This window comes from Nelusetta ayraudi, unplaced genomic scaffold (genome assembly GCF_046127955.1).
Source record: "Nelusetta ayraudi isolate G7.1 ecotype Tasmania unplaced genomic scaffold, CSIRO-AGI_Nayr_v1 ptg000116l, whole genome shotgun sequence".
Lineage (NCBI taxonomy): Eukaryota > Metazoa > Chordata > Actinopteri > Tetraodontiformes > Monacanthidae > Nelusetta > Nelusetta ayraudi.
The window spans coordinates 773,291-798,815 of NW_027466166.1; the positions used below are offsets into that span (position 1 = coordinate 773,291).

Genomic DNA, 25,525 nt, shown 5'->3' on the forward strand with positions numbered 1-25,525 from the left:
ATTGTGTCCCGGGAGAGATTTTATTTTTTCCCGGGACAGGTGGTGAAAAAAAGAGAACAACTCTGGGCAAAACAGGACGGGTGGCAACCGTACCTGCTGGCACTGAAGAGCTGAGCCAGTTTGACCACAAATCTTTAAAAAAAAAAAATCAGAGGTGGACATTAATCACTTGTCCTCAACCCTGCTTCCAATCTTTATAAGCGAGTGACGCAATGCGTCTTTTGTTGTGGGGGACGTTTTTGTTGCTGTGATCTTGTAAGCACGCAAACGCACACAAACACAATATTTCTCCGACCAACTAAATGGTGCCATTTGTGTTATTATAAACACAACGTTAACGGTAATGCTAACCACATTATTTACAGAACCGGCGAGGTTTTTTGATGCTGATTAGCCTGCACGTGCCCTCGAGTGTCTCAGGGCAGCTGAACACACACTTAATGAAAACCTTTTGTTTCATTTATGGTGGAATTCTTTTTTTCCCCCTTTTTCTTTTAAAGCAAAATTAGAATTATTAGACTATAGCGTGACTTCAAACATTCTAACACGCACGCTCTAAGCCAGCACACTAATCTTACATTAATTTAATTTAAGATGTGTGTCCTTAAGGGATTAAAAACAAGACTGCTGTGATTGATTTGGGAAAAAAGAAAAAAAGGAAAGCATCAGTAAAAGCCTTGCCAGGGCGTTTTAGTTGTTCATGTCTTTCAGAGGTGCACACGTGGCAGGACTTCAGTGGGCTTTTCTTGGCGAACATGAAATACAAAAACGCCGGGAATTAGAAATGAGATAGAGGGGAGCGGGACCAGCTCAGGGGTGACAGTCTTGCGGCGCAGCAAAGAGAGTGGAGTCGAGGCAGGGGAGAGGAAAGCATGCTATGGAGAGAGCAACAGCGCTGTAAATCTTTCTTTGAGCATGTAGTCCTCTCCATAATGGAAATGGGAAAATGCATTTTCATGATTCATGGTGCACATTTCCACTTACGGTCTGCAAATCATTAGAGCACCAGATGTCATATTTTCTGTGGCCTAAATGGCAGCGTCGATGTTCTAATGCTGAAAGAGGGGTGGGGGGGAGGAAACAGACATGACGAGAGAGCATGAAGGAGGAAATGGACTTGATGCAAGAGTGGAGCTAAGCTCAAGACAATGAGCTCTGGTTCCCAGGGAACCTGACGGTGTCAGAACTGCACTCAAATGCAGCAACGAGCTTGAAAAAGGTGGTCGGGTGCGTTTCAAGCAGGGTTAGTTTCTATTTTTTGTCGAAAACAAGTAGAAATTTACTGCAGCTGTGCAACACGTCTTGCCTAACTTTTTTATTCCATACACCAAACTCAAGCTTGGAGCCACTAGTTTGTTGACCTCTAAACACTCGGAGGTTAATTGTAGCGCAGCACCATCAGCTTTACGAGAAGAATTTGCATATTTCATTAAAGACTTTCCGTTGTAAACCAAAACTAACATGACACCTTTAACGGGTTGCGCATTAAAACCGGCAGCTCAGACTAGAAGGTTGTTGGCTGCCTGGTAGAATTTTTTTTCTTCCTGCTGTCCAAGGTTTAATTAAGCTGCCGATGTGCTTGCAGAATATACAGTAGAGGGAGGCAAAGTCAAAATGCTAATCCACACTCATAGTAGCGCATGAAGGCGAGCATAAATGATCAGTCTCTGAAGTGCTCACACTGCTCCAACATGTAATTAAAGTGGTCACTTTAACTTCACACATCCAGCTCTTCTTTTTTTAAAAGAAAAAAAGAGAAGAAAAAAAAAATCCTGTGGCCTTCCTGTCTCCCTGCCTGCTGTTGTCTCTGTGTTGAACTGAATGTGTTCAACTCACCGCACTTCCTCCACTCTGATTGGTGGAGAGACTCTCATGCAACGTTGCTCCTGTTTAACTCATCTTTTGCTGTTAAGATGCTGTAAAGTCTTCCTCCTTTTTTCGCCCTCAGGGCCCATATTTTGCAGACCTGTAGAGCTTCACTCAGCACGCCAGTCAGGTTGACTTGGAGGAGCTCTGACCAATTATATTAACCCAGCAAACTCCATAAACGTCGGGGGAAGCAGCGTGTTTAGCCCTTTGCTGCAAAGACAGGTTTTAGCTTCCTGTTAAAACTGCACCGGCACATTTTTTGGAGCGGAACCAAACTAAATTTGGTTTTAGAGGGTGAAATAAGCATATTCTGTAATAGGTGTTCTGATGTTAGTAACCGAGAAAATGCATCGGTGCCCTTTGTGACGTCACAACGGGCTCATTTGTTTTACGGCTGTGTGTCTTAACGAACACTTTCTGATATGATGAGCGACGGAAAAACAAAGTGAATTTTGGATAACGTGGAACCTTGAGGTTCGGTTTAATGCTCCGACACGTCCGTGTCTGTGGGCCCTGTGTCGGGAGTGTTTCATTCCTCCTGCGTTGCCAGACAGGGTCACGAGTCCCCTCCCGCATCCCTCGCAGCCCCCTGCTCCTCACCTCCTCCACCTCCTCCACCCGCTCCGCCATGAAAGTCAGACTCGGAGTTCGTCTGCCGCCAGTCCTTCGCATAAAAATGCGCGCTCGTCTCCGTCTCTTGTCTCAAGAGGCCCTCCTCCTCGCGCCTCGGCTGCTCGTCGCCTGTGATTGCGATCTGTGTGCCTTTGGTGCTACCTCCGCGCCACACCGTTTCCACACAGTGTTATCACCCGCCGCATACATCTAGTCCCCAGATGAATATTTTGGTTGCTCGCTTGTTTCCAGTTTGTCGCTCGGGTTGACGGCTATCAGATGGAGATGAGGACAGGGAGACACACACACACACACACACACACACACACACCAATGTGAATGTGAATTTGTGCGCTCTTTACACGAAGGCATTGTTCATTTTCCTCATTGTCATTGGTCAAGTTAACATTGCCATTGATATGCAAGAAGCCGGATCTCTGAAATTAATTCACAGAGAAATGAAGAGATTTTTTTCTTGAATCCCTCTCTAATATCTGATAGTGTTTTCATGAGCACATTCCCATGACATCCGTAGAGTGATTGGCCCCACTGCTGTATGAATATAATAGGCATGCACTGTTCGTTTTGGGCATCTGAATTAATGAAGCAGTGGCGTTTTATCAGAGATGTGTGTTGTAAGCTGGCAGACTATAGTCCTGGCTCGATGAAGCACCCGCACATAAATAAATATTTCATCGCCCTCCTCATTTTTTTTTTCCCGAGTCTTCCATTCAATTTTCTGCTTTTAAACTGTCATTTAAATACAACTTCATATGAATGGAAAATACATTTGTTTCTTTTCAGAGTCAAAGCGCTAATAAATGGCTGAATGGCTGCGTAAGTGAGGCTTGTTTGAGGATGATGGAAAGACACAGAAATATTCCCGTCAGTTTATACTCGGCGTACGCTGATCTAAAGTGTCAAACGTCAGTCAAAATGCAGGAAAATTGTAGTTGTGCAAAGTTGAAAACTGAAATGTTTTTTACAAAGGAAAACAATTCATGCGGATTCTTCTGGGTGTTGAGCAGCATTGCTGCTTGGAATTCAACAGTTTGTGTTTAAAGTTAAAATTGTGTGAGCAGGCACTAAGAGGGTCAGAAAATTATGTTAATAAATACAAGCATTGTGAAAAAAATTAAATGAAGGCCTGTTTATTAATACTCAATTTATTACTGACCCCATTTATGGCAGCTCTAGAAAAAAATAATATTTAAAACTTTAAATGGTCAAAATGTCTAAACTACATATTAGACACTAATGAAATATGTGTTTTCCATATTAACAGAACACGCTGAAGTGTGTAGCATCACAAAAGCACTCCTTTCCCACTTTGAAAATAGTCCGTCTGATGCACACAGTGGCACAACCCATTGCGGTTGAACTGGTAATAGAAATGCAAATCCAAGCACCTTGGTATGTCTGTCTGTAGCCTTAAGTGCTGCTGGAAAAGCCCCGAGGCCTACTCAGCAACATCCCACCCGCTCTGGGAATTTATTCCAAAATAAGCACAACTGTTCAAAGAGTCCCAAAAAAAAGAAAGAAAGAAAGAAATACAGCTGAAGATACTGACACTCTCTCAGAGACACACTCTACCACAGAGCATGTGGTGTTTAGATGTGGTTTTGACGTTGACTTGCAGTACTTCTTTATTGGAATTCGCTGGGAAGTGCTTGCTATTGTGGTCAGCAAAAAAATGTGGTGGGAGTTACCACACATATTGTTAGTAATGGTCAGCATTCTGGAGGGGGAGAGAAAAAAAAAATGCAATGGCACACACGGCCAAGGGCCGAAGCAAAACTGGGCTGCTCTAGAATAACAAAGCTTCATGGCAACTAGTTCTCAAGAGCCCAGCCAGAAATGCCAAGATCACTACAAGTGTTCCGCTGGATTACATCTTTATCCAGTGAGCGCTGAAAGAAAAATAGCTGCGAGACCGACTTTTTTTTTTTTTTTGTTCAAAAACAAAAGGCATGAAAGAATGGTTGGAAAGAATTGAAATGGGCCGCGGACAAGGACCAAACTGTGCTCATCCGTTCTGCGTGCTTTAGTGCTCTACCTAAAGTTACATTTAAATACGTCCACTAATGGGACCCTATGGACCATTTCATTCTTTCTGCTGCGGTGGGAAGTAGGAAGGATGGGCCCGGCAACGCTCTTGAACTTGCATTAAGAGAAGAATGCCTTTGATTCCTTTTTCTGTTGATACAGGAGGACGTTGTACGAATTTTGCCGGCTAATGATCTCCCTCTGCGATTCACTGTGCTTCTAAAAACATCACAGGCAGACGTGTACAAAGTGGTTGTTGTGCGATGGATTCAACCTGGTAGTGCAGCTCGGGCCAAACATTTCTGCCCAAATCCGACGGAGTTTGAGGGAGTCGTAAATAAGCCCGGTCTGGTCGTATGCTGCAATCATTCTGGTTTTTTTTTACATCTGACGGTGAACCCAGGCAACATGCTTTTCAGCCGAAGTTTGTGTCATGCGATTGCTGTTACTTATGGACGCAGCTTCGCTTAACTCAACCGCCAGGCATAAGGTATTCACCACCTAGTATTTACTCAGGGCTTTACCGCCCTGTGGTTTAAGTGTGGTTTATCATCGCGGCGTCTTAGCCCCCTATTTCGCCATCGGCTGCTGCAGAAAATCGGCCAGTTCAGCTCATCAGGAAATGGCATCATCTCATTTGTTGCAGTTTCCGTGCCAAATTAGTCAAGGGATGCTGGGATTAGGACGAGAATGAGGGTTACACCAACTGCAACCTGGGTAAGGCAGACGTGTTTGTGCTCTTGTATCTGCGAGCACCGCGTTTGTGCGCGAGGGGAGCGAAGAAAAAAAAAAAAGCTTATAGTTTCAGTGCATATTTGCATTGTGCGACTGTGTGCATACTCGTGTCTATACGTTCTGTCTTGTGCGGATGACTGATCTCTAACTAGCGCGGCTCCCTCCACCACAGATGGTGCGAATGAGGATGCCAGCGCCACGATTCTTCCAAGCCCAGTTGGGGCCAGAATGATTGTCTGAGATCTTGGAAGGGCTGGAAGACAGAATGAGGCGCAAATTAGTCTTGTTAGCGAAGGACAATGGTACTGACACGCAGCTGTCTAATCTGATATCTGAAACATGAAGGGAACATTCAGATTTGGTGGGAGGGCCAAGAACATGTTGTGTTGGTCGAAAGGAAGCTCTTGCTGAGCCACGTTCCATCTGAAGAGCTGGCGTATCATAGCAAAAACTGCACAATGGGGGGGGTTGGGGGACACGTTATTCATTCTCCATGTTTGAACCTTAAACCGCCAAACCACTGTGTTGCTTTGTCTGGTCTCATAGGTTCCACTCATTTGTCTGCAGTTGGAAGCTAACTCAGATCCCACTAGGAAATGAAAGTTGATTCTGTGGAGGTGGACTTGGATTGAAGCATCACAGCTTAATTACCACAGAGATTGACCTTATTCGTCGCAGTACAAATGCTCTGTTGCAGTACGAAAGTACTTTCACATACGGCTACTGCTGCTGGATGACTTGGCTAATCTGGGGTAGCCGCCTGCCAAGAAGTGGCCACGGTTCTTTGAAATTAATGGCTGTCATAAAAGCTATAGGACATACAGCCGCATCTCTGTGCAGATCAAAAATAATAATAAGCAAAAGCAGAGAGCCGTTTTCCATAAGTTTCTTTTTGGCTCTTTTTCTGCCCTCAGTAAGTAATTATGGTGCAGCGCTCCTAACCTTAATGTTGAAATCATATAGTTTATTGCCGGAGAAAACAAAATGATCCCCCTTGATGATACAGGGCACAAATCATTTTAAATGTGTCATAAAGTTCGCAAATTGAGGGTTGGTAGTGCAAAGTTTTGATGTATCACACAATTCTTGGCCTGACGTTTACTTTCTTTGGCACTGGCAGAGGCTGACCCTCGAACCCGGCGTCCGCGGGGTTTTTGAATGATAACGAGCCGTGTCGCTCACAGCCAAAAGCACTTCTTGGTGTATTTCCCCCCCTCCGTGAGGGATCACAAGTGGGCGGGATCAAGAGTTCCGCCGTTCTCTTTCAAGACCTCACAGGACCATGCTGAATGACAACCAGTTCGGCTGCTTTCATTGGTTCTCTGACAGGTCTGGTCAACATGTACGGGCGGGTTCATGACTTTAGCCTCGTCTCCTCTGAATGGGAGCCGGAAGCGCCAGGGCATAAATCAGCTGTGGTGTGATAATGGACGAGGGGTACGATGAGAAGCTGCAAATTGCCTTTCACTGTGTCCTCCCCTTTGGATCATTAGCCGCGCTCCCACTTGACGCCGCACATCAGGAAAGTACAGTACATGTAACCATTAGAATACCAGTCAAGCAAATTTTAGGGCTCATTTGCACAGCCTGTCAGAAGACGTGGAGGTATGAGAGCCGGCGAGTGAAGTGATTAATGCCTGGCCCCATTTTACTCTTCAACAAAATGGATTACCTCAAAATAATCCCATTTATGACTTCATAAATATCTTTACTAGAATTCATTTGCCTCAAGAACTCACTTGTTTGTAGCAGTCACATGTTGTTAATTCACATCTGGAATTATTCACCCCCCCCCCCCCCCCCTCCCCACTCGGTGTATTTTTTTTTTTTCCAAAGACAATCAAATGCAGTCATACTTGCACATATGCACATCATTTTGATACAAGCCGAACAACGACCATTGTATAAGCCTTTAATCAGGAAACTGGGGATAAATCCTGACAAGCCAAGTCTTAAAATAAAAAAAGCAAAATTGAAACCGCCAACAGTGTGAGCCTTGGCCGAAATCCCTCATTCTGGACGGGCTTGCTATCACTGTTGACCTTCCAGTCCCAAGTCACTTTTAATTACCCCATGACTCAGCGGGCCGGACAGCCAGCTAGTCAGCTTGACTGCCTTCCTGGGCCAACCTGGAGCCACGGCAGAAGAGAGCAGACTTTAAGGACCGGAGCTTTGACACTTTGAGAGATAGCAGCCGCACGGCAGTCTGGGGTTTTGCAGCAACTGTCTTTCTTGGCGCTGGATGGAGGGCCCAGTAATATTCAGCACATTCCCTACATGGCTAATATCTTCTGGGCAGCGTCTTAGCCAGTAAAAATACACTCATTTCCAGGCATTGGAACTGCTTTGTATCCAGGTTACCCCTGACAATTTATGGAAAAATCTGGGGGAAATGAGGAGGGCAAAATGGAACTTTTTTTTTGAGTGTCGGGTAATGATGTTTGGCTGCTATTGAAAAAAATAAAAAAATAAAAACAAGCTAAGGTATTGAGCAGCATTAAGTCCAATAACTCAACCAAGTTCTTCTTAAAAATGTCAAAACTTAAAAACACAAAACTTTCAAAAGGATTTCATGAAATAATCTGGAATATACTTCACTTTGGGTGACATGCAAATCAAACTGAGCCAATGTGATTTTGATCCCTGTTTTAGGGATTGGCTGCTCCATTCTGCACTGCTCACTCATGAGTCCCTGGGTAGACTTGAACTCCAGTTGAAAAGCCTTTCATTGGTCTTTATGGGTGCAAACACTTTGTTTAAGACATGTGGGAGCTTAAAACAGAGCAACACAATGCAACAAAAACTTTTAATACATTTACCATGTCTGGAAAGGAGTGGGGAGACATCCTAGCCCTCAGTCAGCAACACTCATTTCCATACAGGAAGTTAATAGAGACTGGAAAGAATATTTGTCAAGGCATTTTGTGCGTTAATGGGTCTTGCTCATACATCTTGTCTTCATTAAATGTGTTGCCTCTTGATGCCCTTCCAAGTTTGCCTTTTCACAACAACATGCAAGACAAATCACCAAACGCACAAACATCTCACACTCTTATCATATCATCTTGTCTTATGACATTTTTTGATTTTTTTTTTGCCGGGTATAAAGTCTAATAGGGTTTCGGAGAGGAGGAGGGTTTGTTTCCTTGATTGTATTTTTTTTTTCCGGGCGACCTCTGACCTATGATGAGATTTCACTTCAAAATCTTAAATCTACTTGTCAGCTTGGGCTTAAAAACCTTCTAATTGCACCCATGTATTTAAATTTGTATTAGCTCTGTTCTGGGAGGTTGAATCCTAATAGATTGCTCATGTTCTGTACTGCAACATCCCACTCGAGGCTGTGTTGCTACGCTGATCACGGGTGTGATGCGACGGTGCGTATTTGTTCATTTAACCACTCATCTCAGCATGTTGGCAAAATGACCATCATTAGTAAATCAACCTTAAGTTCTGCTGCAAAAACGCAGCCTTTCCCAATTATTGGGTGGGTGTGGCGGCAACCACGCTTGCCGCCAAGCACTGCCTGACTTTGTTTTCATTTGGACTCGTATCAGAGACTTCAGTCCGAGAGTGAAGGCCGGTTGCAGTGCTCCGCTGTCTGCTTCGTGCCTCAGCTTGCACTCGTCTCCCCCGGTGATCACAGTGAACTTAGCTGTCACCGTCAACTCAGTGCTGCTGCACGAGCCTGAGTCTCGTGATGGGATTTACCACAAATAAGTGTTAAGAACACCTGTGAAGTGGAGCCATAAATGAAGCTCAGAGCCGCAGCGCAGTCATACTGCACGGCTCATGCAATGCCTCCTGTCCAGCACAAATGCTCTGTGAGAACCGACTCTCGTTCGCTTTCCATTATCACTTGCAGGCGTTGACACTTGCCAAGCACAATAGCCTGCAGTAAACACCGCAGACAGCCACATGTACAACAAAGTCTTGTGTGTATGTGAGATTTCAAAAAAAACAAAAAAAAACCCCTCCTGTCGGCACCAACATGCCGGTGAGAACACTGAGAGGTATTTGCTGCTAATCTAATTGAAGTAAAAACGAGCTCATCAGCCTGTTTTTGGGGCTTTGGCTCCGCTCAATCTGTGGTTTGCATTCCTGCGGAAGATTTCCTACGCGTTGGTGAGCAGTTTGAGCCGGAGCACCGACTCGAGTTGTATATTTCTCCCCCGAATCTGTTGGTCATCAGACTGAATCTGCTCAGTTGTTCTTGGACACACCCTATCATTCCACATGCGAAGGGAAACATTTTAATGATCATTATCATCCTATCCGCATGTCAGCGTGGGATAATGAAGTCAGCCGGTACCGTTGTATCTGCTTATTGATTCAAAGAAATCCATTGCTGGTGCTGCTGTTACACGCTTCAGCATGTTTTGATATTACAGCGCCGTTAAAGGAAACCAATCTCTTGCCTCGCCTCAGGTCAAGATTGATGTGTTGAGAGTCACGGCCCAGACCCAGGTCCCCAGTGGTCAGTGAGAAACTGGCCAGTACTGGTTCCTGCTCCCCTCCACCTTTTCCTTCCCTTCATCCATCCCTTTGACGTCGAGACTATTCCACAGCGGGCCGCTGGAAATCCCCCTCCCCTCCTGTCCGTTGAAAGGCATCCTTCACTGGCACTCAGCAGCCATTTCTGTCAGACTTGTAATTCAGCTCAGGATAAATACAAAATGCATCTCAATCTTTCAGGCGCTTGCAAAATGACCGGCGGTCAGCTTGGGGAAGGAAACACTTTGACAGGAAAAATGTTTCCCCCTTGACGGCCCGGGACACGTCAGCGTGGGTCTACAGGCAGTATTTCAGTGCCTGAGCAGTCAAACTGAACAGGACCGTGTTTTCCTATCTCGACAAAGTCGACACGGCTTAATTAGCATGTTTTCTAACCAAACAACTTCCATGTTTAGCCAAGGAGAAGCTCTACTGTTTCAGGGACCGTGAACAATAAACTGTAACGTTGCAGGAAAGTGAAGGGTGCAGCAGGCAACGGCCAATTACACTCTAACGTTTACTGCCAAATAAGTGGCAATTAGTAATTTGCTCATTTTTATATCATAAACCAACCTTCTGTTGGGAGGCGCCGCATCTCATTTAACCGTAGCAGCTTGGCTTGAAAAGCTACCAGATAGCCAAGAGACTTAGTTTTGATTGAAGGGGCTGCGTGTGTTATCGTTTCACCGTGCGATGTTGAAGTTTTTGCTTTGCACATTGAAAAACTGGGTTGCTGCTCATTCTCAGCGGCAGTGTGTGTCTGGAGCGCTGGCATGAAGACCTAACACAACCATCACTGTTTTGCAAACAAAGTGACAAAGTTGCCGCATAATGTTGCAGTTGAGAGAGTGACCCTGTTGGTTTACCTTCTCGGTGGTTTTCATGTAAATTGCAGTTTAAGCTACTGTTTTAGCCAGCTGTGTTATCACTAGCATCGGACCGATACGCTGCTGTTAGCTGTTTGTTGTCAAGGGGTGGCTAATAGTTCAAAAAGCAGTGAGGAAGAACAAAGGGTGTGCAATGTCACTATATACAATCTTGTACATAACAAAAAGCTGCATTTTACCAACGGCTCCTGCATGTTCAGAGGCTTATGACCTACAGACTGCTGTCCTGATATCCGTGCTACCTGCTTCCCTTTTTTTTTTTTTTTTTTTTTTACAAGGTTTAGCATTATATAGCTCTAGTTGCTTCTCTCCCCCCTTCAGACACGGCTTTATGATTCGAAATTTCATATCCCAGAGGTGTGTTTTGTCTCAGCGTCTAGCCACATTTCACTTTTTAACACTCCCTGTCAGGAAGGGGATATGTAATTTCCCTCTGTAAATCCGAGTGGAACGTTAGCTTCCCCTGGAAACACATGCTTTACCTTTGCAGACCTGATGAAGGTTATAGCCTCTCCATCATCCTAATATTGTGCGCCGACATTCGAGCGGGCGGGAAAGCTAACGCGCATGTGCGAGCGTGCACGGGCGCACACACAAACACTTACATCCGTGCGCATATTCGAGGCACACAGCAGCTTTTCTTCCCGGCGAGAGCGATATCATGTGACAGTGCTACAGGCCTTAGATGGCGCCCCACCGTGAAACTGTGAAATGTTATTATTTAGTTCCTTACCAGTGGTCTGTGTCGCCGTGAAGGACAGCGGGGCATACGGCGGGAGGGGGGTTTTGGGTTAAACACACGGAGATAAACACTGTGAAGCCACACTGAGCCTTTTAACTATGATTCATATTTGCATGTTCTTATTGCTTTTGGCAATCGTTCAGGTTTAATCAGTTTCTTTTAAGCGGCAAAATATGAGAATTCTTACGTCTTTTTTTTTTTCTTTTTTTTTCTTTTCTTTCTATCATCGTCCTCCCCGTGACCTCTGCGGTAATTGCCTGAATAATTTCTCATTAGCCACAAGTTTTTGGTTGACTTCAATGGCCTCACGCAAGCGGGCCTCAAAGTGGAATTTCTGTTTAAAAGCAGACTTTATGTGGGTAATGTCTGCGGGAGAAAACGCAGGCGAAATTACCTCAACCGCCGAGGTTGGCATACACTCCCGTTAGGACATGGATTAAATTAATGCTCGGAGGAGAAGGAGGGGCACGTCGTCCGAGAGCCAATTACACCAAGCCCGGCCACTGGACCGCATTATCTAATGAGCACTTACTCACACGTTGCACAACAGAGGAGTCTGGAGAAGGTGCACGCGTGAAAGTTCAGCCCCCCCCCCCAACTGCAGCAGGGTGTGTGAAAATGAGATTTTCCACAACTTGGAGTGTTTTTCACATCCCGACTCGGACTCTGGAGCGCGGTGGCCTCCTGTGGCGCATGAAGCATGTTCTAACTCTCTGTCGCACGCGCACACGCCCGCACACGCCCGCACACTCACCATAAAGGGCAACAACTAATTGATAAAATATGGTGTTCATTAAAGCTAATGGGCCCCCTTCTCAGCTGTGTACATGATACGTGGAGGCAGAAAGCTTCACCTCTGGCCTCCTCCTACCCAAGGTTTACTATAATGGAAGTGGGCCGCTAGTTACAGGAGACATTTTAAGTGCACAATTTTAAACATCTGTAACCAGATACAGTGCGAGGAAAGAAGCAGATCGTTGTGAGAGTGGCTCCACCGTCTGCGCTGGGATCTCTGGAAATTATAACCTAAAACTGGTGTATGGAAACGCAGGAAACATTCCTTCCATGGATTTAGCAACGATCTTAGATTTCTATTTAATGGCAGCACTTTAGATACGCTAACCAGCCACTTTGTAAGGTTTGATGCAAATGTGTGATGCAAAATTGGAAGTGTTGCACTTTAGGCGATGTTATTCTGCAAATACTTCTACACAATTCCATCGTCTTCTACAGGGTTGCAACCAGTGGTCCCATTGGGGTCCCATTTCTTTCCCTCGGTCTCCAACCACTCTGCCCATTCTGACCTCTGACCCCTGACACCATCAAGGCATCTTGCTCCACACAGCTGCTGCTCTCTCATATTTTCTCTGAAAACCCTCAATGGTTGTGATGATATGAGAATCCCTGCACAACAGTGGTCTTTTCTTAAAAAAAAAATTGAATGTCCCCCTCAACAAACAGTGAGTCACCGCTAAACCTCATCAGCCTAACAATTCAGTGGATTTTGATGAATATGTATGCAGGCCAGGAGGGAGAGCGGTAATCCTACCACAACTTGCTAATGGACAACGTAGAGTGACTAATTAATTCCACGGCTTGCACCTCTTATATGCATGATGAATGGACTTAATTATTTCTAATCTGTTGCTGATCTTGTCAGGACTGGATAATGAAATGTGACCGTGTGTGTGCGCGAGGTCCAGCTGACCACATCAGCTGAAAGTCAGGTCGGCAGCCCTTGTACGGTTGACAATTGTATTACAAACACACCTGCGCACGACGAATGCATTTGAAAAATAGAAAAGCGAGAAGAACAGTGTCCGTGCCTCATTAATATATATATATATATATATATTATTTTTTTTTAAGATTTGGAAGGAAACCAAAGGAAGTTTAATGAAGGGGGAAGGAGCAGCATTAAATCAAGTGCAGCTGCAGTGATGATAACTTGTCATTCGTCGAACAACTTGTCATTTGATTAATGTGGGGCACCGCAGTTCAGGATGTGGAGCCTCCGAATTTAACGTGATGAGTGAAGCGAGCGGGGCGGGATGGGTGGAGGTGTAGTCGGGCCCCGCGCGCGTGTGTGTGCGTTATCTGCCCCCCCGACGGCACCGTTAATGATTTGCCAACCACGAGACGGGAATTAAACATCAGAAATCTCGCACAAGCCACGATAACCTCGTTATCTGATGCAGACCATATACGTAAAAAAAAAAAAAAATCCCCTCAGTGAATTAAATTGGGATAGTTTTATTGATCAACTGACAACACGCTATCTCGTTTAGAAATAGTTGTCGGGGGTGGTGGTGGGGGGGGCGGGGGGGGGGCGTCGGCGTCGGTGGGAGGACATATCAAAACCAGACACACCGCAAACGCTTCAACTCGGAAAATTCGACACCTGCAGAGGAAAAAAAAGAGGACACAACAAACACTCCACGGCTCTTTTTGTAGCGCTCTCGTTTTGAGGTCGTACACTGAAACAATTTCTGCACAACATTCTCAGTATAATGATCTGCAGTCGTGACTTGTGACTACATGGACCCGAGCGCAACCAGCAGGCGCGACGCAACGGAACCTCTGAGCAGGATATTCTGCCGCAGCCAAGCAACCTTCGATTTCATTTGTCAGACGGATCTCATGCGGATTTCCCCCGGGAGAGGCAGGGACGATGATGCCTGGCGGTAAATAATGCAGAATATTGAACTATATTCCTGGGGAAGTTTTGAGGAGAGCGTCCTTCTTTACATAGTTTCACGCTTTGTTTCGTATTTATTGGATTTCGTTTCGAGGAGACAAACACACACAAGGTGAGCGGAAAGAGACGGTGCGGCAGTGCGGCGGTTGCACAACAGAGGCTTCCCTCTGTGACCTTGGGAAGAGCTGCAGAGGGGTGCCAGTCAGGCCAAAAAAAAAAGTGTTTTCTCGAAAAATTACAACAAATAAAGGCAATCGGCCATTCGCCAGGCACGTGCACACGTTTGTGGGGCTGCATAAAGTTGAGCTTCTCCCCTTTTTTGGCGAAGAAAGGAAAGTTGACACGCACTCGCACTCACACTAGACACGTGTCAATTAGTGGTAGTTGGCGAGCCTCAGTGAATAACAACCAAACGCAGTTGAAGTGGTTCTAGTGAGGCACAACCAGAAGGACATCTGAGAGCTTTTGGTTTCTTTTTAGGCTGCAACTCTATGTGCTTTAATTGCCAGGCTCAGGTTGATATTTGGTGGGGTGCCTGTGTTCTGGTGTTCCGCCGGGATCCCGGTTCTTTTAACAAGGACACGCGGAGCAGACTTCACTTAGTGATTGTTTGCAATTGGACCCCCGGCACTCTGACGGCGAGAGAGACGCTAGGAGTTACTCGACTTGAGCCGAAAAGAGAAAAATACTATTTCCTGTATGAAGTGCAGCATTTGAAGTGAAAGACCGCTCCGGCCTGCCGCCGAGGAGGGTTTTACCTCAAAGGAGCTTATTATCCACATATAGACACATCACTTTCCCTTTGAATGGCGTGAAAAGTCGGGTGAACCGACGGCGGATCAGACGGACACACACACACACACACACACACACACACACACACACACGGTGGTGTAAAGAACACGTGTATGACCACCCTGCTAATCTCACATGATGAGGTGTTTGCGGCCCTCTGCTTTCAGAAACGCATGTGCGCTCGTGTGCATACATGTGCGTGTGACTACAGCCCCGGCCAGCGTGTTTCTCATGTGTGAATCCATTTGACTGTAGCCAACTTCCTCCCTGTAAAAATGACCGCTGATCACCAGGAGTCCCTCAATTTGGCCCATGTGCCTTCTTTTGTAGATCCGGTTGTGGGTCTTAAATGGACTTCAGACAGCAGGAGTCCGAGTGTCGGAATGTCCAAATTGTTATGGCATCACTGGGAACAGCAGAGTGAGGGTCAGTGCAGTTGCTCTTGCCGTGGAAATCAACAGGTCATAAGTTAAAGAACAGATTCATGCATATGTATATATATATAATAATCTGTTCTTTAACTTTTTCTTTTTTTTTAAAGGTTTTCAGTGTAGTTTAGTAAGACTGTGGAAGGCTTTGCTGGACTCCTCCAACCCTTGAAATCACCATTACATATTTCCCCGCAAATGACTTTCCCAAGCACCGCCTCCTTCATTTATGATGATTCATGCTCGCCAGTGTCTCGCTCGAGATCAAGGGTTATAACATAACCCGTGGCGCGCAGGCCTGCGACGGCAGCTATGCGGAGAGTGGAAAGCCAGCAGTTGTTGTTGAAGAAAGACAAATTTATGATGTGGGCAACGGGCGAAAACCCCGGGAGACGCTTCTGATTGGCTGGAGACGCCCTGTGGCTAATACGCCTCCCGTCTTTTTCGTCTCTCAATAAATTTGTGTCTGCTCAACCCGAGCTGCTGGTGTTCCTTTCCTGTCCTGCTCCTACCTGGTGCTGAGCGCCTAAAACTGTCAACAATGTTTTGTTTTTTTTTTAAAACCGCACGCTGCATTCGTAGTGTTAGTGTAGTCTTTTATTTCTAACGCGATGAGCAAGTTTTCCCTCGGGTTCTCGCTCGCTGGCGGATGTCCGAGACTGTCGGATGAATAAATGCTGATAGGTGAAGCGGGCCTCACCTCTTCTCCAGTGTAACCGCGCAGCCAGCACGCACTCATTTTGATTAGAGCGTGAGGAGGTGGCATGCAGTCTACATACATCTCTCGTTGCCATGCAATTATGTAAATCAGATGGAACCTGGTGTTTGAAGATAATTCACCAGGCTGTTACTGCATGTAAGAAAAAAAATAAAGCACGGGTGCTACTTCGCTGTGGTTTTCATTTTATTTTATCGTGTTGTGTTTCTTTTTCCAGAAAGAAATTGGAGACGACCCTCAAAATGCAAAATCAGCTGCTGCCGCCACCGCCTGTTTTTTTTTTAAATTCCTTTTCAACTCTGCCTTTAATAAATTGTGTTTGGTGAATCAAGCGCCAGTTTGCTGGTTTCTTTTATAGTTTGGTGCAGGATGATTAAGCAATAGGGCCATATTTATTTTTTAGGACTTGCGAAGGCGCATCCAAAGTCCACATCTCAGAGAGCAGTTTGCATTAACAACCTGCATTTGCAAGGTTTCCTCCCAGTTTGAGGCTCGTGTGTGTGTGTGTGTGTGTGTGCGTGTGTGTGTGTGTCTCTGAGACTTCTCAGCATCAGCAGTTCCCATGTTCCATCTGCCCCACGCTGAACCTCATTTAACACTTAAAAGGGAATAAACGGACTATTAATTTGTCTTTTCCCCTGATAGGGAGAAAGAAAAAAACGTGAAAGTGTATTGCTGGCTTTTAGAAATCACTGCGCCGCTCTTTGTCTCTCTGAGTGTCTCGGCTCCGTTCAGTTAAGCTGCTCCATCAGTCTCCATCAGGATGCTTCCTCCACCGGTTTCAATGGAAATGCTGCATACATAATGGGGATTATTAGGAAACCTAAGGGTTACGCGGCTCTAAGTGGCCAAGATAGAAACAAATGAACTGAAAACAGCCATTATCTGGAGGAAGAGATTACAATGCTTACAGGCTGTTAGGCCCAAAAATAAAGCAGGGGAGCAACACTGCGCGCAACTTTATTTCATTCCGTATGCATTTAGTAATGGTGCACATAAACTGATTATTTCTCTGTAAGCCTTTTAGGATTAGGGCCCATTTTAAGACTTGACTGTTTGTGATTATACCCCACACAGTCAGCTCTGCCTCGCTCGGTCCAGAACATGTGTTTAAACGCTTTATTGAGAGTTTCCGTGGTTGCTTCGGCTTCCAAAATGAACTGCGTTTATGGCTTCGAAAAAAAAAAAGAAAAAAAAGAAGAAAAAAAAAAAGCCCCCACCCACAGAAAAGTAGAAATAAATCGCAGTGGTCCCTCTTTCTTTCATCACAGCTGATGTGCCTCTTGTACGGTGAGATGGCAGGTTTGAATTAAAAATAAAAAGGGGGCTCTGAGCATTTTCGCCTGAGGCGAACTGCAGCAGGGACGCATGGGCTGCTTTAATATTCCTGCTGTGTCTTTTACAGTCTTCCTGTTTCCACCTCTCCCCCCCATCACCATATTGATGTTCATTGATTTGGCAATTAAAAAGAATAGAAATAGAGACTCTCTAATAAAACCGCTCCACTTCTTGTCTGATCAATATTGTCCAGACAACAGGATCACAGCTGGCCCTATATTTAACAGCTTTAATGGTGTAAGGGAGGACAAAACAACCAAAGGGCACTTTGCCTCTGACACATGGTTATTCCACTGTGCTGGCACATCTTTCATGGGAGGGGGGGGGGAAAAAAAAGGGACACTGAAAATAGGTTTCGCGTAATACATCAAGTACACGTCCACTGAATGTGGCGTGCATGTGGCCGTGTCAGTGGACAAAGTGATGGGATGGCGTCTCTTTCACCTCATTTTCAGCCGCCTATTTTTAGTTTACCTTTGTCATTCTGTTGCTAACAACACAACAAGGCTGCGCTGCAGGTGAACCGAGGAAGGCAGACGCCGCGGCGGCGTAAATACAAATGGAACAAACACAAGCAACTATGATTAACTCTGATATTCCTTTGTTGAGACAAATAGAAAATGTAGGCCTTGACAGTTTCGACCGTGACGCCAGGCTTCTTCAGAAGCGTCGTCCGACGTGTTGCTGACGCGTCAAAAGAGTTAATCTACCAACGAAGCCAGTGTGAACACTTTTAGTCTAAGACAAGCAAACACGAGCGGGAGCCTCAGCCTCAACAGAGAGTCTGTTGCTTTGCCTCCTGCAATCCTCCGCTGCAATCCTTGAATTTTAAAATGTGAGGCGAGTTTACCGAGCCCTGTCCTGATGTTGTGTTCCTCATTCATTTTATCTGCAGTGGATGTTGTGGAAAACTGCGACAGGTGAAGCGTGCAGGATCACTGGAGCCTCAGTGGAGGTGAGTCATGCGTTACTTCAGCGGTTTCTGGCTGATGATATTTAGCCAAATAGAGAGACAGATGGATATTATCTCCATCCTGTAAATCAGTGCAGGTCAGAGATCAGAATGGCTTTGTTCACTGAAAGGGTAATTGTCAAATTTTTGTCAGATTTACACTTCCAATGCCCCCCCCCCCCCCCCCCCCCCCCACGTGTAAAAATGGACAGTGTCTCCAGTGGGTGTTCCTCCAATTGGTTATTCACCATTAAAATTAACCTACGCTAAAACTGGTGTCGCAACCTAATTCCCCTCAATATTGAATGAAATTACAAACTTCGGCCAATTAAGTCAGTCATTTTTAGTTTTTAGACTTTGAAGCTCTGCCAACATGCTACCATTGACCAAGCGGATGTGCAGCAACTAAAGGTCAGTATCATGAAGTCTTTTTTCCCCCCCTCTATTCTCTCATAGTCAGACTTGATGTCCCGAGCCTCATCTCACAGACTCAAAACCAATGTCCTTTTTTTCCCCTCCCCATCTCTCTTCCCCTTAATCAAAGAACAAAAATCATCTCATGGGTCGGTTTTGGAAGTTTGTGCTCGACCTTTGAGGATTCAGTCCCTGAAATATTGCGCCTCTGATCTCGCCGTAGGGTACTGCGCCCTCGCGCCACGCATGGGTTTTGTGGTTTTAGCCTCACATTACATCTGCCGGCTCGGCTTTTATGTGGAATTAGTAACTAAGTCCACCTAAGCGGCGCCTGCACGCCCGCCTCCTCAAAGCCCCCATTGCAGCGCACACCTTTGGCTTTGTCATCATCCACCCACCCGGCAAACCCACAAACATCCCGGCAAATTCTCAGTCCCTCTGCCAGAGGCTGACACACACACACACACACACACACACACACACACACACACACACACACACACACACACACACACTTCACTCAACGGCTACATTCCAGGAGGGTTAGATAATTTAATTTTCTGCGTCTAGTAGCTGGGGTCTCCTTTGTCCTTGACCCTGTGGCTGGTGGTCGCTACCCCTCCACCAGGAGGCCCAACCTGCCTGGAATATTTATAACCAGGCTGGAGAAGGAGGGACATGCCACTCATAAAAAAGTGCTGGGTTGTGGAAAAAAAGAAGAAAAAAACTGTGAGTAGTCAATAATGATGCTAAATCAACACGCAGCTGAAAGTCACTTTGTTGGCTGGCTGGAGGAGGACGGCGGCGGGTTAACCGTAGTGATGTGCATATCGATATCTTTATCGATATATTGATCGCTAATCAGAGTAAAATATCGATCAGTAATTTCAAGAAAATATCAATCGCTAGTTAACAGTGAAATGCTACTAAAGCTGAGAGGGAACGTAGTGGCGGCCGCATCGTTGGCCTAATGAAGAGTCGTGGTCGCCTGCTCGTATTCACATGGAGCTGCTCCTAAACGGCCGTTGTTTTTTTTTTGTTTTGTTTTTTTTCCAAAGGTTGGAACGTAACAACGCTCAGGACGCAGACGATCGATGTGTTATTGTTCTCGCTCTGTTTGCCAGGTCACGCTGACTCGTCGGGGTTGAAGCACCTTTGATTATGTGATTACATTACCTAAACGCTGGAACGCCAGCGTGACTAACCCTGACTGCATCCCACATCAGAGGGTTTTTTTTTCTTTTTTTTTCGTTTCTTTCTTTTTTTTTATCCCATGACCAGAAGATGGGAGTCATGATGGGAGCTGAAGTGCACAGTGTTGACTCACACATTGTACGCAAAATCCCCCTGTTCCACCTACTGCCCACACACACGCACACTCACACAACAGGCCGGGCCCAGTGAACATCAGCCTGTCCGTCTCTCATCTCTCCCTTCAGCTTCTCTCCACTGAGTTGAAGGAAACGTAAAGGTTCCGCATTACGCTGTTATTATTATCTTCATTTTTCATCCCATCCAGCGGAGCAGCAGTGCTTGACTATTTATTGCAAAAACAGGATACTTCACCCTCCTGCAAAACCTTGTGGTTTTAGCTCCCAGATTAAAATGGATGTTTTTTTTCCATTGACTACATTTAAAATTGGTCGAGGCTTGCAGTTTTATGAAGGCGACCAGTGTTGGCCAGCATTGACCTCCAAAAAATGGTTGCAGCTTTTCCAAACTGGTTAATTTTTATTTTGTTTGTCTGTACCTCAAAAAAAACCAACTAAACAAACAAAAAAACGAGAAAACAACAAACCTTAAATAGGTGGTTAGCGGTGGGTGGGCGAGCATTAAGACACACACTGCACTCATGCTTCAATCATTGCCCACCCTCGGTACCACCCACACATCCAAATGTGGAATCTTGGAAGCTCAATATGGCGCTCACCATAAAACCAATCCCTAGGCTTCAAAATGGGTGTTTGCCTTTATTATATATTTGAATTTAGCTCAATATCAGACCTTCAGTTTTAATCTCCTGCGCTGAAGAACTCCCTAAGGCCATCAAACAAACAGCACCTCCAAAGATGCTTAATGAAATATTAAACACGGGGGAAATGTTTGCATATTGTCGTACACAGGCGCCGTCTTACACTGTCAACTAAATAATGCAGACTGATGGGATATGATAATTGCTGTGTTCCAACAAGTGGCGTCGTTGATGACTGCAAATACATGCAGATGTGAAATACAGCAATAATTACATGACTTCATTGGGAAGATGGGACCCCAAGACGGCACGAGGCAGCAACTGCAGCAAAAAAAAACAACAAAAAAAAGTCCTCCAGTCAAGCATCGTGCTGTGCAAGAAATTAAGCTGTAATGGGCAATTTAGGAGAGACTTGAAGAGTTCTAACTCACCGTGGAATTAGTTGCATGTTCAAAGATTGATGCTCCCTTTGGCTTTTAAACACAAAGGCAATTTTAGTGACTTTTTTTGAGGAATGAGCAACAAAAATATTAAACTCAAAAATATATAGTTCTAGTTATAGGTCTTATGCAACATTTCAGCAGCGCAGTCGAATGAAATACATCCATCTTCTACACATTTTGGCTCTTGCGATTGCCTGGTGTGCTGCTTTGCAGGGTGGTCACTTCATCAGCTCCACTGATGCCAGAACGCTGTATTCCTGGAGTAATTGAGGTCACATGTTCATTTCCATCTCGGTGGTTTGTTCTGCTGGTCGGATTACATAATAAAAACAAACAAAAAAAAAAATCTGAATGGACTTCATCAAAATGCTCAGCATGTTAACGGCAATGTCAAGCGTAATGACTGTAACTCACTCTGCAGTAAAAGGGGAAAAATGTGAATCACTTTGAATCGTCTAACAGGCTCTTTTCCTGTGTTTACCCAGATTTCTCTTTCATTTGTTCACCTGGAGTTAAACAGGAGAAGATGGGCTGTTTATGAGAGCCTCCAATTTGTGTGACGGCCGGCGCTGGCGTGAATGCACTCTGTAACGGTACACCCGCTAATGGTGACGCGGCGTGACAGCCCGTCAGCTCAGGCCTCCCACATACTGAACGCTGGCAGTTAGCGTGCAGGCGGGAGTTGAGGACCCTGTTTGAATGTTGACCTCGCGACCCTTGGCATTTTCGAATTGGTCCTCGGGAGTATTACAGGAGCAGCTAGCGGGCGGACGAAAAGGTCAGAGGTCAGCCAAGGAGCCACCCAAGATAGGACGCGACTTCACCTCACGCTTGGAGAGCAGAGAGCAGCTTTGCTGATCTTTAGTGTCCCTTCAGAACGTCAGTAACATTTCAAACTAACGACAACAACAATGATAATGATGATAATGTTGCTCTTTTTATAAAATGTAACGTAACCCTTTGTCTGGTTAATCCGCCGTTTTGGACTTTTTGGTGTTTCACAACTTTGTCGTTTCATTTTCGGGTTAAATGTGTCATTTACAGGCAAAGTATGCATTGTAGATGGATTAAGGTCAGTGTAAGTCATACTGCGCTTTCGGGGAAAATCAAGGGAAACCAAGCGTAAAGTCCATTGTGTGTGTGTGTGTGTAATGGGTAATGCAGAACCCACAAGGGTCAATTGCAATGAAACACTGAAAGCAGCTCAGTTTGAGACTCTCCAGAACACGCAGCCATTCATTACCTAGTTTAATTCTGCCAGTTTGAGATAAATAAAAGCACTTCCGTGGTGCTTTAGCACAGCTGTTTAAGGCGACGCTCCCACGATTAGCTATGCCTTTTCCCTTTGATTAATGTTATTCCGTAACACTTCAGAATAATATCACTTAATAAGAGCTGCTGGTGAAGATTCCTAATGTGCAATTTTAAAAAGTATTTTCAAGCCGTTGCCTTCTTCGGGGACTTGTGTAATCATCAGTTAGGCGTAATAATAACAGTTCTATGAAAACAAATGTGATATGAAATGTACATGCGCTCATTAAATGATCCTCTCTGTAAATGTAAAGTTCATCCATATTTTAAAACACACTAACTAATCTTCTCGCTTACTCCTCCAGAGGCACTTCATGTGCTCACGTCTCTGCGCTCCAGTCAATACGAGCGAGGGGTGTAACGTTCCTTTGCGGCCTCTCTCCCAAACGGGCGTCCCAGATTCTACCATTTATCCTCCGTAAAAGCAGATGAGAGCATAAAAAATTCAAATGTTTGCGCTCGCCACCTTCGAGATAATGACGGTCGATAACGCAGATGTAATTAAATCACTATAACAAATGCTCATTTTTTTAGGCTCCAGCCATGAAATATTAACCGGCATTCGAGGTTAGTGTGAGCACGGTTGACCCGTTATTATTAATTATTCAAGCTTTAATGAAATATTACGCAAAAGTTTTTCTGCATATTAAAAGAGGCAATACAACTATGAAAATACCTCGTTCCAAAATAGGAAAAAAAAAAAAAACACCCCTCCAGCATGCTTTCAGTGGGATTAATAAAGAGCTGAAACAAATCGAGCTGTCAACTAATCTGATCTCGGGCTGAAGAATGGCCATCAATGGCAGCGGTGATAATCCACCTGAAAAAGCAATCATACAGGTGATGGCTGAAAAGATACTGTGAAATACAGTCAGTCTTAAATTAAGAGTGAGATTAAAGTTTTGGCAGGCTTTATGAATAATGCAGACTATGTATATGTACATGTACACACACACAATACGTGTATGTAACCCCCACTGCTCCCCTCACCCTCCATAAAGTCAAATATAATACATGGTCCTCCTGCCAAGGCTCTGGGTGCATTTCATCCACACCAGCAATGATGGATGGCATTCCAAAGTAAACTAATTAAACTCCAAAAAGAAAATGAATTGCGATACCGCCATATATTTCTTCCCATCAGCGTCGTAATGATGAGTGTTCAAGTGTTCCGACTATTCCTTGCCATTAAAAAATTAAAGGCATCAATCAAAGGTTGTGAGGGAAGGGAGAAAAAAGAAAAGAAAAAGGGTTTGCGCTCAGGATATTATTGTTTTAACAAGATGACAAAATCATTAGGATGTAATAATGTATGACCCACCGGGGGCAAAGGCCGCTGCTTTAATATCTCTTTCATTCATTCGGCGCTGAGTGGCAGGAAGCGATCTGGTTTTTCGATGGGCGCGCTGAGTGGAACAAGCTGCTCAGGAGATGACCAGGGTCCCTCCCCCTTTTGGCAGCGCCGCGCGCGCCAAATTGCAGCGCTCCAACTCCACAGCGCGTCGCAAATAGAACTGGAGTCATTCTGCGAGGCAGGAAGCTCGAGTGCAGGACGTAATCCTGACTTTGATATCGGATCTCTGCATATCAAAAAGCATTAGGGCTAATTCAGCTGCGCGCCGCCGGAGATAAACAAGTCGTGACTCGCTTTCATGAAGTCCTCCGCAGCAGCTAACCGTGAGGTTTGACTCTTAGTAAGAAAAAGAAAAAAAAAAAAAAACTTCCACTTTGCCAAATTCTTTTTTTCTTTTTTTTTACATCTGAGATGCCTTTGCGCGAGGAGCCCTTTTATGCTCGCATGTGCAAATGCTTGATGTAACACCTCGGATGCGCGAGCGAAACACTGTGAAACCCTCCCACTTCCTTTTTCCAAGCACATGACATGACGTGATTGCCACACATCTATCTCAGTCGTGGCCAATAGACCAAACCGCTCCTTCATCCCAGATTGAATGAGACAAACGTCTCCGAGGCCGCCGCTTCTTGCCGAGAATCGCACATTAACATTCGCGTCTGAGCGTCGCGCCTCACCTTCCACCTCCACCGCCTCTAATCTGCTTCATTTCCACCGGAGTTGATGTTTGGCAGTGGCGACACATCTCCCCCGTAATCCCCCTGTGGACTGGCTGCGGCCTCTCATCCCTCTACCCTGAAGGTGAACATGTGAGAGGCATCAGAAAAGGAAAATGACCTGTGTGAAAACATGCAGTAACCTCCACCTGAACCGAGTGCCAGCTGCTTTGGATTCACAGACGGGGGCGCCGGGATTGTCGGACCGCTGACGACTTCATACCGAGGAAACCTGTTTACTGCTCGCTGTAAATTCTCTCTGGGTCAATCTTTGCAACAACCGCAGCAACACTCGTGAATCAAGTTTTGCTGAATGTGTTTGCACTCTTGATGACCAAAACGATGCTGACCTGATAGAAGGACACAGAGTAGAAGGAAAAAAAAGAGATGCATTTGAAAGAGAGGGTGAGTTTTAAATAATTAAAGTAATGTTTGGATAATTCACTCATGGTTTCTATTTAAAATAAACAAATAAATAAGTAGATTGTTCCATTCCCCTCTCGTTTGTGTCTCGGCTCTTCTATAGACTTGCTGAAGCTTTCACATCCAATTCCAGCTCTCTCAACCATCAGGAGTGTGAAATTCCCCAGTGTGATCCAGACCTGAAAATGAATTCTGCTTTTCCGCTATTTTTGCTATAAGCAGTCCCCTGACCCCCTCCTCAATAACTATAAAGGGGTTGACTGAGTTGATCTGCCTCAGAGACCTCAAACCCCCTTCGATGCATATCTTTTCCTAAAGCCGCTGACATAATTGAGTGATTTTTTTGTGACCTTTTCAAACCAGTTGAGCGATTAACTGAAGACGTCGCTCCAGCTGTCAATCAAACGGACTCTGGATCACTGTCCACTGTGTAAGGAGCCAGCAGACACCGGCTACGTTTACATGTGCGCAACTTCTTGATCCGATTCAAAACTCGAGTAAATGAATTGTGAAGAAATGTAAATCACTGCAGCATCTGTACAGTGTTCCAATTTTCCGAGAGGAAATGGCATAAAAAG

At 45.1% G+C, this 25,525-nt stretch overlaps 1 long non-coding RNA gene across 1 annotated transcript in view; it reads left to right on the forward strand.

Annotated features, from left to right (window-relative positions):
- Positions 1-18,368, forward strand: part of LOC142903698 (uncharacterized) — a 65,564-nt gene extending 47,196 nt beyond the window's left edge. Inside the window, exon 3 of the long non-coding RNA XR_012929281.1 lies at positions 18,258-18,368. This is a non-coding gene — a long non-coding RNA (uncharacterized LOC142903698). The remainder of the gene's footprint in view (positions 1-18,257) is intronic.
- Positions 18,369-25,525: the final 7,157 nt, after the last annotated feature.